The sequence below is a fragment of the Micropterus dolomieu genome, linkage group LG19 (genome assembly GCF_021292245.1).
Source record: "Micropterus dolomieu isolate WLL.071019.BEF.003 ecotype Adirondacks linkage group LG19, ASM2129224v1, whole genome shotgun sequence".
Lineage (NCBI taxonomy): Eukaryota > Metazoa > Chordata > Actinopteri > Centrarchiformes > Centrarchidae > Micropterus > Micropterus dolomieu.
Genome location: NC_060168.1, coordinates 5,522,472 through 5,528,702, shown reverse-complemented (window position 1 = coordinate 5,528,702; position 6,231 = coordinate 5,522,472). Strand labels below are relative to the sequence as shown.

The following is a 6,231-nucleotide window of genomic DNA, read 5'->3' as shown; positions in this document are numbered from 1 at the left end:
GGTTAATTACTTAAGGTGATTAGTATGCAATTACAGAGAAACTACCAGGGCAAAAACACCACTATTAAATATCAACTCAACAAAGAACAGTGTACCTCAAAATTAAGACGGTAGTTTCCAATAAATTACCTTGTCTCACATAGTTGTTGTTCATGGCTACACCCATTTATACAGGGTTTATCAAATAATTTACCTTACACTTACCTGTTAACTACCCTGCAGGAACCGTTTTCCCATAGTGTCATGGCACATCTTAAATACTGGGTATGTTCTTGCAGATGTTTTTACAATTTACTCAATAAGTAAAGTGTAACTGTACTGTAAAATGAAGTCTTGTTTATTTCCATGGTATTACCAGAATCGTACCATATAATCTGTAAAAGATCATTCCCTTTTCCATGTAATCAGAAATTTATACTTTGTATGTCCTGCAACGTTACCAAGGAAAACATGGCAATTTACTCGGTAAGTAAAGTGTTACTGTACTGTAAAAGGAAGCCTTGTTTATTTCCATGGTATTACCAGAATCGTACCACATAATCTGCAAAAGATCATTCCCTTTTCCATGAAACTACTACGGAAGGAAGCCTTGTTTATTTCCATAGTAAAACCAGACTCTTACCACATCCTCTGCAACTGGTTATAAATTTATGAAATCACAAACTTTTACCATGTGTGTTTTGCAACTTAACTCACTAAACATTCTCAGTAAGTAAAGTCAAACTGTACTGTAAAGGAAGCCTTCCTGTACTTCCATGCTATTACCAGGATCTTACCCTATAATCTGCAATAGATTTTCCACCCCTTTTGGGTAACTACAGCTACTATGTAAAACAACACTTTTTACTCAGTAAGTAAGCTGAAAATATACTGTAAAAGAAACCCATCTTTTACATGGTTTCACTAAGAATTTAAATAAAGAAATATTTACAAACTTAAATCGTTCTTACCATGTAAATATATAACTATTAGAAACTATAGAAACCGGGTTCAAAGAAACACAGAACCTTTGACAAAGTGCAAAACCGGCCATTAACAATGAAGACAGCAGTATGGCCTCTCACTTTCTAAATTTATATTTAATGGGGAGTAGCTCTGAATCTTCTTTCATTGTTTTTATTTTATCCCTAAGAGGTTTGTTGCCCTCTAAGAAGGCCTTGCAGGTTTTTGCATAATTGCTCACAGTGTCCTCCTCCTTGAACACTGGCAGCGGCCCGAAGTTTTCACCTTCTGCAGCAATCACAATTTCAGCAATGATAGCAGTCAATGCGATTGTGTTCCAGTCCACGTCCAGTGTTCTGCAGCTGAGGCTCACGATCCTTGTCCATCTAAACTCTTTTAGGACAGCACGGTACCTGTGCACAACGTCCTCCGGACTCTGAACTACAAGACAGATCATAAAACCACATTAAAACATTATATCATAACCACACAAAAATGCAGCTTTGATTATATAAAACAGGACATTCAGGCGTTAGGTGAATAACCTGAAGCAATCTAGTTCCATCACAACTCTTCTTCTGTAACATCAATAACGTATTACAATAAAACACATAACTGTTTCATAATTGGCCCAGACTTGAATATGGCAGATGTATATGGAGTTGTGGATTGTGTGTGTTGGCAGTGATCTTAGCCTTATGCTTGGTTAAATCTTTCAACACATAAAGGCGCTACACTGAAAAAACATTCTTATATTAAGAAAATGTCATATGTATCTACAAATGTAATTTAGTTGTGCATCTGCTTTTTCAAATTATATAAGTCACCTCTTTTTCCAAATGCTGCATGGTTTTTCTTGTTTTTCTTCTGCTTTCTCTTCCTCTTCCCTCTTTCAGATGAGGAGTCAGAGTCAGAGCCAGATGTTGAAGAGTCTGAAGAATCCAGAACTTTCTTTTTGTGGGACCCTAAAACAGAGTAACAAAAAATTTAAAGTAATTCAGTGTTCTCAAATCATCCTCTAGTTGTATATTTCTCTTATTCATTTGCATGATGTGGGGATATCAAATCAATATACGCAAAATAACAAACAACTTGAATAATTATGCCTATGGAAAAAGCCTTCTGTGTTGGTTATGGGAGGAACACAGTCTGGATACCTTTCTAAGTTGTTGAGGGTACGGTCTTTACTGGGTTCAGAGCTTCCTCCCTAAGGAAATCCTGCTCCTCTTTCAGAAGCCGGTTCTCCTCTTTCAGAAGCCTGTTTTCCTCTTTGAGTAATTTAAAATCCTCCTGGAACTTATCCATGGTTGGAGCAGTGGCTTTCTGTTGAATCTCTACAACTATAATAGATGCAAACAGAAATATATTTCCTATTTAAATATTTATTTTTCATTTTACCGTTTACTCCAATGTGGTAGTCAGTCATAACTTGTTCTGTTTCAATTCCACCGCAGAGCTTTGTAGTAATCCAGTTGTACTGTTTTCACAGGAGTCTGGTGATGGAAATTAAGGCTCTTTGAAGGAAGCCTTATCTTATGGCTCTGTTATTTCCTGAGAGTTGGCTCTTTCTGCTCACAAATGGTGTCATATGGGAACGGCCTTTAATTCCTCTTGCACAAAACTAATATAGGCTACTTTGAAACAGTTTATTTATTTCAAACAGAATATTACTTGTTTAAAAAGTATCCAATAATATCAAATACACGTCATTCATTTGATCTAGCTCTGACATACGTCTTATGGCTTTTATTTTGAAGGCAGCAACGTAACGAAAACAACAACTGGGTGCAAGACAATGTGGCAGAAGTTAGCAGACAGAGAGTGACAGGATTCATAACTTGGATTAATTTTTATCAAAAGCTGTTTTGATTCTTTTGATCAGCGGACCCTTACAGACTAAAGGAATATAAATAATCAAGGAAGGGACACATTCGGACTTAACGAGTGCTTCAAAGGTAACGGGTACTTTTTTTTCTTTTCATCTCTTGTACCATGCAGGTTACATCAGTAAATCTTTAAGAATCAGACTTTGGGGCTTGTTGTTTCCGTTAAATGAACTGAACAGTTGAATTGTGGAAAATCTAACTGATCTAACGATGTGTAGCATGTCCATACTGACACATAGATCATAAGTTTAAACATTAATATTTGTATTAACGATGTGAGCAGCTTAGAAGCAGCTCAAGGGGGCGCCCATGCGGTAATGTAATGGTAGTGTAATGGGCACCTGCATTTATTTGTCTAAATGTGTTCCCACACCAGGCCAGGAAGAGGTAGGCAGCTATTTGAGACTTGGCTATAAAGCTTTACAGCATATTAGACCTATGTTAGCCGACTCCTTCGGCTGACACATCATTATGAGTCACAGGGTGCAGGTTTGCACCCTGTAATTCGTGGTTTAAACTGTAATGTTACAACATACATGTTGTAGGTTGTTTACTGTAAATGTTGCTGACATTATCCTGATACCATGCTAGCAAGTAAACGAGTTATTGCAGAGAGCTCTGTGATTGAGCAATCAAACTTACTAAAAAAACCGTACAGTGAAAAAACACAACTTGTAAGAGTGACGTGGCACACAAACTAAACATTTTATCGTTATTAAATTCTTTACTAACGTTATGTAATATTAAGTTACCTTCATTATCCGACTGCAGCGGCTCATCATCTGGGGGGCTTCTGCTCTTATTGGTTCGTCTGGTAACTCGTGTCCTTGGCATTTATTTAAAAATATTGAATATGATGAAACAATTAAACAATAAAAATATAGCTAAAACATATATTAATTGTCTGAAATGAGCGGTGGTTTCTGTAGGACTGTAGGATGTAACCCGATGAAACGTACCTTCCCACAGTAGATAACTTCAGCGCTCTTTCTGCAGCCACTGTCGCTACTCAGACTCTTCTGGTTTGACACATTTTCCGGTCTTTCCGCGGGCATTCGCTTCACTGATTGCGGCGCCAAGAAAGTGTGAGTGGAATTAATTTATATATCTAGAATATACATGTCAGATTTAAGAGACTTTGCTGGATGGTTAGAACACAGACAGGTTAGTACTACAGCTGCATCTAATGTTACGTCTCTTACATTTTAAATTATCTGTATTTTTCAGAAATATGACATTGACAAGAAGATTACTTCAGAGGACAGCACAAGGGGGTAAAAAAATAATAAAATGGCTCCAGAGGGAGAGGCTGTTGTCAAGAAAAAAACGATGCCCTGTGTGCAACAACAGAATGAAACTCAAAAGAACCAACACGACCAAGGATGAATATAGGTGGTAAGAGCCGAGCATCACTGCCACACAGGCTACACCTGGATCAATGTGCCATTACATTATACAGTGTCTAGATTGGGGGAGAAGTGACACTGTATTGTAGCATCCTGAGTTAGAAAGAACGTAATGTTACATAAAAAACATAATTCACAAGTCAAACACCCAATCTGAGTCAGATTTAAATATTTTACAAACTGAAGGGGGAAAAAAAGCGTTTAGAACATCACCTGGGAAAATCTAGCTTCTGGTGATTCCTACAAGTCACAGACGCAATACCGTTACTGCATGGAAAGGATATGTGTGTATAAAATTAATCGTTCCAAATACTTTGTAACATAAAATGAGGGGATCATGTACAAAAAGTGCTGATCTCATCCTATATGGATGTAAGTACCCTAAAACTGAAGCTGTGTGTACTTGAACCTCATGGTCACGGAATCATTTCACACTGAAGTTGTTGGAGTACAGAACCAAAACAGCAAAAAATATCACTTCCCATAGACTTCCAGTACTCACTCTAAGTTTACAATGGTGGTTTGCTATCAACAATGCCTTATTTCAGTCTGAAAGTATGCAATGTTGGATATTTACAGATTATGTGACATGATATATGAGCTGTAGAAAGGCAAACCACAGGGGCAGGGGCATCACAAGGTCCATCAGAGAGGGCTCAATATTCTCCAGGTCACATATTACGTTAGCATCATGGATGAAGATTGTGCACAGGTGGGGATTTCTCTCTGTTTCTCTATCTCGTGCTCTGTCTTTGTTTTGGTAACGCTGTAATAATGTCCTGCAATATTGCCTAATATTACTAATTTATTAAATCCACATTTGCTGGTTTGTTGATAGGTAATTTAATTATTATATTTAAACGTTGTATTATTACAATTAGGCTATCAGGGTATCAACTGGTATTATGTTGATAATACAATAGAAGTTTTTTTTCTCAGTTTGTTGCAGGGTTTGAGGAAGAGACAAGTGGACATGATCGAGGATGGAGTACTGTATGTGGGAGCAGCCAATCACTGACCAGGGTGATCACACTGTTAAGAGAGATCTGTGGTAAAGCAGTCAAGCGACTGGAGAATAGACGGAAAATGCGTATAGGAGGGAGGAGAGCTTTTGTTGCCATAGATGAGAGCAAATTCAGACACAAAGAAAGGTAAGGTCTCGTTTTATAACTAAAATGGTAAACACTGTTTTAAAAATGTACAGTACATCTGGTAGGTGGACAATCATTAAGCAAGACATTTTACTTATTTTCAGTATGGACGTGGATGACGTGGACACACCTGCTCATGGGTCTTTGGAATGGTGGAAGTCAAGGGACGCCATAGACGTCCAATCTTAAAGCTTGTAAAATATCGATCAAGGAAGTGACTGCTCCCAATTATCCAGAAGTACATTACAAATGGTAGTAAAGTGATAAATGATAGCTGGAGTGCCTACAACAGGTTATCACGTCATGGTTACATTCACTATCAGGTGAATCACAGGAGACATTTTGTCCACCCTGGGAGTGGTGCTCACACGCAGCATATTGAACAGGCGTGGCAAAATTATAAAGAGGACAGTTACTGATACAGAGGAAACCTGTCAGAAAAGGCATTAAAAATGAACTTGAGGTTCATTGAGTGGAACCACTGGCTTGGAAAGGAGCACAAAAAGGGTATTCTTGGATCCCTTTGCAAAGACATCAGAGCGTGCTACCACGTTTAAGTGGATGCACCTGCGGCTTTGAGTCTCCCTGATACGGATCTCTTTCGGCGGATAGTGCTTGCCGACACTGTTGCATCTCCTCCACTGGCTACATCTCCTGCCACTGGGCCTGATCGGCGGCCGTCATCCCGGTCAAAAACCTCCGCTTCTCGACGTAGGATCCTGAAGGAGGCTGTGCTCAGACGCTCCGGAGGCCGTCTCTACCCTGCACCGTCGGGTAGCCCTTCTCTCAGGTATGTTACTGCTACTCCAACACAACACTCGGCAGCTCACATACTCCATCCACAGT

General features: G+C 38.8%; 1 long non-coding RNA gene across 1 annotated transcript; it reads right to left on the bottom strand.

The window, feature by feature from the left end:
* Positions 1-628: 628 nt before the first annotated feature.
* On the bottom strand, positions 629-3,896 carry LOC123958290. Its single transcript, XR_006822028.1, has 5 exons — positions 3,788-3,896; positions 3,581-3,654; positions 2,100-2,282; positions 1,770-1,907; positions 629-1,383 (listed from the first exon to the last, which is right to left on the bottom strand). It is a non-coding gene; the product is annotated as an uncharacterized LOC123958290 (long non-coding RNA).
* Positions 3,897-6,231: the final 2,335 nt, after the last annotated feature.